The 10,235-nt window shown below is 40.0% G+C and overlaps 1 non-coding gene across 1 annotated transcript; it reads right to left on the bottom strand.

The window, feature by feature from the left end:
• Positions 1–7,990: 7,990 nt before the first annotated feature.
• Positions 7,991–8,063, bottom strand: Trnak-cuu. The gene has a single exon. It is a non-coding gene; the product is annotated as a tRNA-Lys (tRNA).
• Between the last annotated feature and the right edge of the window lie 2,172 nt (positions 8,064–10,235).

The raw sequence follows: 10,235 nt of genomic DNA, 5'->3' as shown, positions 1-10,235 counted from the left end.
TTTTCTCTGTGTAAATTTTGAAACTAACGTTAGATTTTCCTTTATTCCAGGCACCTATGTATCAAATTGCGCTTAAATTCTTCCATAAATAAAAAAGTGGGCACTGCGCACGCACAAATAAACGTATATGTCAAAATCAGCTTAAAATCGTAACTATCTTGCTATCATATTCCCTTTGGCGGTACCGATGTCCCGTTCACCCGCAATTGAAGTTTTGACCCCACCATCAGTAAGATCTTATCAGGGGCAACCATCTTCCCTTTGTCGTTGTCCACTTCCCACATCCCACCTCCTTGAAGAAAAACCTGTAAGTAGATGTTCTCTTCAACTCCATTGTGTAGTCATTTGAACAGACATGTCCTCTGAGATCTGCCAAGGCGTGCTATAACCATCCTTGGTGATCCAGGGCAGAAAACTCAGCTAGGGAAACGGTTCAATAAGACTACCTAATGAGAAATATACGGGCTGTATCGCTTTCAGATACATACCTAAACAATGAAGGGCAAGAGAAATTGATTTTATCCCCAACCCTGGCATATCGGCCAATCAGTTTGATGTCTTTTGACCACCAGCATGTGAGTAAGGTAGGTAGGTGTTGCATTGGGGTGAAAAATGACTCCCCACATTTTTGACGGAAACACACGTTTTGAAGCGCGAGGAATCCAAATCAAACAAAATCTCGATGAGGTTGGTCTGTCGGTCCGTCTGTATTCTCATTTCCAGATAAACGGCTGAACCGGAAAATATAAATAAAGAGGATATAGCAAAAGAAGAAGTCGGCCTCAAATTTTTAGCGCATTTTTTTAAGAATTAAAAAAATGTGCTATTGTGTGCGTTTTGTTCGTCCATCCGTCCGGACCCATTTTGCCGTTTTGAACTAATTCTAGGAGAATGGATTCTATCCTGGAATTTTTTGCAATAGACGGCCATCAAATTTCGCTGTCTTAGTGGGGGAGGAGGGGCATAAAATTATTTCCTGAGATGCTGTTTTTGAAAGTAAAACGTGTATAACTTTTACATACGACAACCAATTGGTCTCTTATCGAGATCGAATATATTCTCTTATATCTCCACAACGGATTGTCGGAAGAGGGTACTCACAAAGGGGATGCCAATACTTAAACCGTTTGTCGGAGGAAAGTACTCTCAAAGACAAAATGAATCGACTGGACTACACATATTTATTGGTGATGTCAAAGCTTTCAGTGCAAATATCTGCAGAATTGAGTGTCGGAAACATCGATAGCATACTACTATCTTACAACCCATTTAATAAGCTATTTTGGTTTAAAAAAATGCGATTTATCTGCGCGAGTTGTGCTTCATTTATACTTGTTATTTTATGCTTTCATCCGAATGTTTTTCTTTCTATTAATTTTGTTTCGATGCATAGCTTCTTTCCTTTTATCTTTTAGATCTTTAGTTCACCATCTGTTTTATTTATTTAAATGTTAATTTTTGTCGTTGCAAATGTCTTTCATGTTAACCATGTATTCTTGAAAAATAAATTCTAACTTGCTAATTTTTCTAAAGTTGGCATTATTTATTGCTTGAATAAAATTTGTAATGCTAACTTGGAAAGTAATTTCATTATGATCGCTGGCTAATAAATTTGATTCACTGTCCAAGGGTTATAAAATTATTACGTTTTTGCGCACATCAGTTACATGAATATTGGTGAAACCATTAACCATATTTTCTTTACACTGGAATTCACCTCTATGACCATTCTACTGTCATTCCCATTTCACTTTCCTGTCAGGCTCGCCACCTAATAGTATGTGGCGTCCATCTACGAAGTATAATTAAGTAACGTTGCATCCACAGACATGAACAGGATTATTTTCTGAAATTGTTCCTGACTGAATAATCTCAGTTGCAGTCGCTGGAAGCGAATATTAGAAATAAAACAAGTACATTCTTTGACGAAGTTTCAACTTTCAAGTTTAGGTGAGTTTATTCAGAACTGTTTAAGTTTCTAAATCCTGTTAGACTAAGAGTTAAATCGTCTAGATTTACGTTTGCAACCGCAGTCTGGTCGCATCGACTTAAATTCTGGGCTTTATGCTTATTAAGACAATCCCTTTGAAGCGCATATAATGAATTACAAATGAATGACTTGCTTAGTAGATATATGATTCCAGAATCTTAACTCTTCCTATGGAAATGTCAGATAAAATGCTTTTATTACCACTTTCCTATGCAACGAATATGAATTCCAAATTCATTATTTTAACGGAATAGTTTCGTGTCTGCTACCAACGCTGCACAGAGATGAAAGGGGTTCCTCTAAATAAAATCATATCTACACTTGTCTGGTTATTGTTAATGTGGTCCACCTACATTTACGTCGAGGACTAGCTACGAAATCGATGCGTTGACCTACTAAGTATTACGACCCGACGAACAGAAAGATGAAAGTATGTTGCTCTCTTGTTGCGGTAACGAACTCTGGTGAATTGCTAATTTTCTTCTTGGATTTCTATTGTAGAGCGCTCAAATATTGAAGCGGTTTGATAACGCCCGTGTGGCGCAGTGGAGTCGAAGCCCGACTGCAGTAGCAAGGGTCCACATATTTATCACATTTACCGGAGATTATGAATAATCGCCGCATTTATTACTTTTTCTGTAACATATACATTAATACATATTTTATAATCTTAATTTAATAAATGATTCAAATATTGACGTTTATTGAAAAACATTTGAAAAACATGAAAGGAGGTAAGATTGTTTGCATATCATAAGGCGTTGTAAGAACTTGTAGGTTTGTATATTCAGAGTTAAAATGTACACACTGTATAGTGTATATCTCAATGCGAAGATGCGGAAAACGCAAAATTTGATTGGTCTAATTACGTGTCCATAAACTTTTCCTAAAGTATGACAGTATTGAACAAAACCCCTTCGCCCATTTACCACTGACTGTCGCTTGTAATGGGTACCGTAATTTTCCATGTTCATCAATTGTATCATCCTTGGTCTATTTTCTTAATTTAAATGATTCCCAGAACACTATCCAGTTTTTCGCATGACCATTCGTTCAAAACGTCTTCTGCGTCCAATAACAAATTACTACTACCTTAGTGTAAAGAATAGAATACACTATGCTACTACTGACAACCTTTCGTCATATTATAGAAAATCGTACTAAAACCATTTTCACATTCTACTTTCATGCGCCTCAAATCGTACAAGTATACAGTCTTATAAAAACGCCTACAGCATATTTATATTTTCATCATCAGCACGGCATAATCCCTTAATGGACTCAATTTTAATAATTTAAGACTTGATCAGGAAAGGAAAAAGCCTCTGTATTGCTGACATCAACTCATTTTAACTGTTTTTGCAATACGTGTTTTGCTTTCCTAAGCAAATTCCTCGTTGCAGTTCTTCTTTGTCCCATTTTTCCACTTTCACGACGGCAGATATACTGCAGATATCAGTTATCTACACGTTGATTGTAGGAAACTACAACAAATAACCTAAAATAGTCATTTATAAATCTCAGTTGAAGTAATAGGGACGTAATGTTACCACTAAAGCATGTTGGCTGCACTTAGTGACCGTCGGGTAAGCTTGTGAATTGCCATATGAAACAAACAATGAACGTTAGATGGGTAGACTATAAAAACATGTCGTTTCTGAAAACCGTGAAGAAGGTAGGTACGCTGCGTGATATCAAAAACCCTGAATTAATTGCACTTGCACCGATCGGTTTCGTTTCATACGGCAGATTTTTGTGGATCTCATTGAACCCCGTTGATATAGCAACACGATAATAATGCATAATTCAAAGGGTGCGATCTGTATATTAATTGTATCTTACCTTAGTGCCGACTTAGATATCTAGTATTAGTCTTCTCAATGAGCATTTCTAACCGTATCCCCGTCCCACGGGACATAATCGGGGTGAAGTCACGTAGGCGTAAAATTAGGGTGGCATCGTACTAAAGAGTTTAACAAAATTTAATCAGTTTTCTAAATATAGGTTAGTGTGCAATAATACAATAAGGAATTTAGACAGGCGTAGAGAAGAGGGCTGGCCGAAGTGTATGCCTTCGGTTCTTTCATGAACACGAAGACGTGCAGAATTTTACGCACGAATCACACTTCCTGGGAGTTTATTTAGTGCTCTGCTTCTGTTATACAGTTTACGGAAATGCGATACTGCCTCACGTTTAAAAATGAAAAACTTGCCGAATCTGAACTCATAGATTACGTATGGTTTCCGGGACATAAGGTAATAATAGTATATTAAGAGATAAGTCTTTAAAGCACACGCAAGTTTAAGGCCACAACGCGAAGCGGAGTGCCTTTAAACGTTGCCTTCCCTTCCAGTATGCCTTTGATCCATGTGAGCTCAAGAGTGTGGCTGCTTGATACTATTGCTCTAGTCCATGGTAACATTCGGAAACTAACCTGCCGTGAACGGACGAGATTCTGTGGTATTTTCCTACGCAGTTTGTCACAGTTGAAGGGCTTCGAGTTTCAGAGCAGACACATTACTGTTGATGTTTCCATTTAATGTGGAGAAAGATACCGAGTTAAAACACGGACAACAATGAGAACTAGCTTTCCTAATTTTGTGATGGTTTTAAAATTACCTTATAGAAATTTTAGTGGAAGAATGAAGAAAGATGCGTCTAGAGAGTCTCGACAAACTGTAATCAAGTATATAACAGTTTGTTTCGTTCCCTATGTTTCTTCCGTATGTATGGTTGGTTGCCTGTTAGAATAGAGTACAGATTCAGTATTTAAATTTTAAAAACCAGTATTGTCCTTGTCCTTGTGATAAAATTCCTTTACCTTTTATCTTCTTTTCCGGTCACTTTTGATTCTGGCATGGTCGTGTCCAGTGTGCCAATCTTCATTGAAACTTGAAACTTGAAACTTTGACATATGCCTGGCGTCGCCGCCTCTCCCAGGATTTAGTCAACTGTCGTGAGGATGCGTCCCTGGTAGACACTATCAGGGACGTTTCTCCACTACTTTGTTGCCATCGCGCTGGGCCGCGACATATGCCAAACAATGTGGTGGATTTTGTGGATTGGGGGGGTTGTGAAGGGGTGGCTAACTGGGTGTTATCCGACCCGAACGGGTACGGCCACAGCTTCGCCACTGGTATTCTGCCTTAGAGGGAACTCTGCTTTCTAGTGACAGCTTCTTCTCCAGGCGTTCATTGGCTTCCGATGTTCCTATCCTTTGGTCTCGTTCCCTTCCCTGTTTTCCCTCGTGTTAGGCTCTTTTTATTGTTGTCCTCTCCCCGCATTACTTTCTGTCCCCTTTTCCTCCTCCCCTCGGCTACTTGTCCTTGTGGCTGATTCTTCCTCCACCTCCAGTATTCTTCTGCTTTCTTTCTTCCTTTGATGTTTGTCTCTGCTATTCTCTTCCCATCTTCCCATGGTAATCCCCGAGACCTCTACCGTTTGGTTTATGGTGGTGTTCCATGTTTGGCAGGGTCGGCCTACCTTCCATTCCGAGGCACATAGAATCTTGACAGCCCGAATGCTATGGTCTTTGTTCCTCCTGTTGGTAATGTCCCCAGTATCTCATCTGCCTCATCTTCAGTCTCCTGGCAAACGTCTTTTCCTCTAATAGTTCTCTTCTCTGCTTTCTTGTGAGGTTGCTGTTTTCTTCAGTATCTTGAGTGCCTTCCACTCCGCCCTCCTCAATGTTCGTCTGTTGCTCTTTGTTGGCGCTGAAGTGTTAATTCCGTATAAGATTGTCGGTGCTACGATCGTGTTGTAAATCATCATTTCAAGCTGTCCGGTATTTTCTTCGCTCGTATGAAGTTCCAGATTCCGTGTGTGATTCTGAATGCGTTGGTTATTCTGTCTTTCACTGCGTTGTGCCTGGTGAGGGTGCTGCTTATGTACATACGTTCCCGTATATTTTATCTTGTGCTTCATGGTTATCTCCTTCCCGGCTATGGTCTTCTCTCCTTCTTTGTACTGGGGGTGTTGTTTGCTGGCACTCTTGTCATCATGTAGCTCTTTTCGTTGTATATTTGTAGGTCCACCATTTCCTGGTGTACCTGGTATCCCGATGGCCTGGACGAAGTCCTCAGTGTCTTATAAATTATCCGCGATTACGAGTAGATCGGCCGCGTACGCCAGTAATGTCGGTAGTTGTAATTGGTCACCTATGCTAAGGTTCCTCACCACCATCCTTGTTTGTTCTATAGCGTGGTCTAGTGCTATCGCGAAGAGCCTTGGGGAAACGGACATCCTTGTTTGATCCCCCTGGTTTTCTTTTGGTGTTCGGTTTTCTTCCAAAACCATTGTATACTAGTATACTCCCTTTGCCACGCGTGTATGGTTCTGTTGATTAGGAATTTGGGTAGTCCCAGCATCGCCCACGTTGTCATTGGTATATATTTTCTGTTTCCCCCTTGTTTCCTCCTTTTATATTTTCTGATGTGCCTATACCATTACATTTCCGTATTCCTCTCCATTGGTCTGAGTTTGGTGATGTTCTCCGCGAACTCGGCGAATTCCTTGATTTCGTGTTGCTCATAGGCTCTGTTTTCTTCTTCCTTTGCTTCCCTTAGCTTCTTTTTTGTTTCAGGTTAGTGTGGGTTTTGGCCCGCTTTCTGTTCGGTCACATGGGCGGTTTCTGTTTCCCTAGTGTTTTCCTTGTTGCTTCTTTGATCGTTTCGCCGATCTTTTTCCATATGGTATCCCATCCCCTTTTTGCTTCTAATCTACCACTGCTTTCGGTACTCCTTTCTTTTCTTCTCCCCTGACAGAAGTTTCACGTTCCGCCCTTCGGTTTCCCCGTTGTGCTCCTTGTCCTTTCCTTCCTGTTCTCTTCTTCCCCTCCCCCTTCTTTACTTTCCCCTTTACCATTTTGTGGTCCGATCCTACTGTTTTTGCCCATATGCCTGCTGTGTTCGTGACGCTTATTTCCTTTGATTACATGTTACCATTTTGGACTTGCCGATTATGTTTTCTACCCTCACTCCATGTAGGTGTACCATGTTCGTAAAGGTCGCTGCCGTTCCCTTTCTCCTATTCACTTCCGTCCAGTCTGCCTAGTTGTGCATTGAAGTCGCCTAGTATGATACCTCGGTTCTTTTCGCACTTTTTGTTGTTGTTTCACTTCGATTTCTGAGTTTCGCCTCCCCTCCTTTGTCCGAGGGGATGTGGCATCCTATGATTGTTAGTCTTCTTATTTTCATCTTGATTTGGACCATGGATATACTCTTGCTTTTCCTTCAAATTTCTCCACCTCAATGCATCGGTGCTTCTTGATCACGATTTCCGCAACCCTGCTGGTTCTCTCCTTCTTCCCTCCACGTATCCGTCTACGTCTCCTATCAATTGTGGGTAGAAATCTTCCAGGTTTTCCCTGATGTATGCGTTGATTTCTTTTTTAATCATTTGGTTAATTTCCTGTGAGGCTCTGATGTCACTGGCAGTCGCCTCAGTTGGTGCGCAATCGCTCCAAACAGGCAGTCCCCATCCTTATTTATACTGATGCATTCTAGGATGTATTCTTTTGATCGTACTTCTATTTGATCGCTGTTACCAGTACTTGTCTTTAAGGTCTTAATCCTGGTTTGGGTGGTGGGTGCTGTTTATTGATCGCTAAAAGAGATACCTAGGAGAGATAATTTAGTTAAGTTAATTGTTAAGTCACCGAGACGTGCTCCTTCAGTCTATCTTTGACCGCCCCGTATATTCTATTGTGTCTGGGAGACTCTAAACTAAAGGTACTAACGAAAGTAAAAAGCGCAAAAAAACAGGAAAAAAAAGCCGCTGTAATTTGGTAAGAAAGGTTTCCTTTTTTTTGTCAATCATGCCTATTAGACCGAAATTTGAGAGCTTAAATATTGTAATTTATGGCTTAGTTTCTTTATATGTCTCCGGTTGACAAGTTTATATTTCCTTTTCCAAGGGTCAATTTGTTCCACCCCGATTCGAAGTAGGTATATTCAATGCAGCTCCCAGTGACTTGCGCCTCTCTATTCTATCTTTTCTGGCGCCCAACGTGGGGCTCGAACCCACGACCCTGAGATTAAGAGTCTCATGCTCTACCGACTGAGCTAGCCGGGCAGTTATAACGGTTTCATTTGGGCGCAAAAAGAAATGCCGGTATTGCTCCGGTCTAGCTCTGACGCAGGAGCGAGGCGGTTCAGATTTCAGGGATATATTCGCGTGGTTCTGATTGACTAGGGTAGCGCCACTACGTTTGAAAATGCAAGAAGATACCTACAGGAAACGCAGAACCTGAAAGATAAAAGGACACACAACACCACATACCTGTAAATTAAAAAAAAAAGAACTATTGGGGGGTGAACTGGTCATTTATTAAATTAGTTGTTGATATGCATAGAATTTAAAGATCTGTATATCTATAATATCAAGGGATCGCTGTATCTTGAACGGTTAATAAAAATTTTAGATTAAAGTTCCAAACGTACAAATAATGAAAATAAAAGAAACTCTTGCAGTAGCAAGTGCCGCTAGATCCTCACGCTTGGGGTCTAGAGCGTTTAAAATGAAAATCAAAAATAATTAGTGCGGGGGTAAAACAAAGGCCTTTCTTTCACGGGCTACTAAAAACGTACCTCACCTCGGGCATTCTACCTTTTTAAGAACCAAAAAAAAACAACAGGCTATCTTGATAACTGCCTAACAATCATAAACGTACAAAAATAATAATTCGGTGCAGTAGGCACAACCAAAAAAAGTAGATCTAATCGTCCGACCAACCAGAAGGGTTGTCGGTTTTAAAGTAATACATAACCAATAACTGAATAACAGCACAACAATGTTTTTCTATTTCGGTGTCACAATGATGATTTTGTACAACTGTTTTCGGCCGAAAACAGTTGTACAAAGACAGTGATTAAAGTCGTTTTTTTTTGGTAACTCATCTCTTAAGTTGGCAGTTACTAGTTAGTACAAGCATATATACTTCTCTTATACATTGCGATCAAAAATGAGTGACCGGCGAGTCACCTTTGGAATTTTTGTTTACATGGGAAATCGTACTTAACTTCAACTTTCAAAGGCGACTCGACAGTCACTCATTTTTGATCGCCCGATATATATGAGTACAAGTAGGTACTTCGTTGGGTACTTCCATGTTTGAACATCAAAATGTCAGTCTTACTACGCTGCCAACCTAAAACTTAACGGCATAAAAAGTGTTCCCAACATAAAACATGTTAGTTCTAATGTTCCCTATAGTTTCTGATAATGATTTTTTTAAGCAAATTAAAGCACCGAAATAGAAAAAATAGTATGAAAAACGCGTGTTACAATGCTTTATTGTAATACTTCTTCTTGCGGACACTCGTGGCTACGCTTCGCGTCGCCACTCGTGCCACAAGATAGTCGTATTACAATAGGTCGCATTGTAACACTTGTCTTTCAATATACTATTTTATTTTACTTATCGTTTTTTTTTTCTTTACGTGACCAGTGTTCAGTGATAAATTGTTGAAATTAAAACACGAATTACAACAAAACAAAGGAACTGAAAGGAAGTAAGGAGAGGAAGGGAACAAAATGGCAAGGGTGTCTCTACGTGGATGCAGGATTCGATGGTTCGTTGCAAAGTAGTCGGGAAGGTTCAAGTAATAAACAGCTGACCTTTCGTTGTAGAATACCGGTCGACAATTGGGGTTGGTGACGCCACGCAGAGAACGACAGGGACGCACTTGTAGGGGATGATCGGTGATGGCTCTGCGATGAATGGGGCGCAGGGCTCCTTCTTATACGGGTTGATATCGATGGTAAAGCTATGCGTTTCCCTCACAATGATGGACGAGACGAAAAACGTACAAATTGGTAGGTAGTAAAAATCGGCTAAAAATAATAGTTTACCAATAAGGGCTGGGAATAACAAAACAAGATGTACAAACCTCTAAAGATCGTAAACGAGCCAAAGTATCAAGTCGATGACCAATGTGCTTCCAAAATCCGCTTGGCGAAACTCCAAAAATATTACCACGAGAACCAAAAACGTCTCCAAAATTGGGTAACAATTAGAAAATATTTACTTCAATGTGTGAAGATCCTTATAATTAATTAAGATGAAATTTTTACACAAATGAAGATTGGCACGCTGGACACGACCATGCCAGAATCAAAAAGTGACCGGAAAAGAAGATAAAAGGTAAAAGAATTTTATCACAAGGACAAGGACAATACTGGTTTTTAAAATTTAAATACTGAATCTGTACTCTATTCTAACAGGCAACCAACCATACATACGGA

Source organism: Photinus pyralis, unplaced genomic scaffold (genome assembly GCF_008802855.1).
Source record: "Photinus pyralis isolate 1611_PpyrPB1 unplaced genomic scaffold, Ppyr1.3 Ppyr1.4_LG3b, whole genome shotgun sequence".
Taxonomy (NCBI): domain Eukaryota; kingdom Metazoa; phylum Arthropoda; class Insecta; order Coleoptera; family Lampyridae; genus Photinus; species Photinus pyralis.
This window is presented reverse-complemented; position numbering and strand designations above follow the sequence as displayed.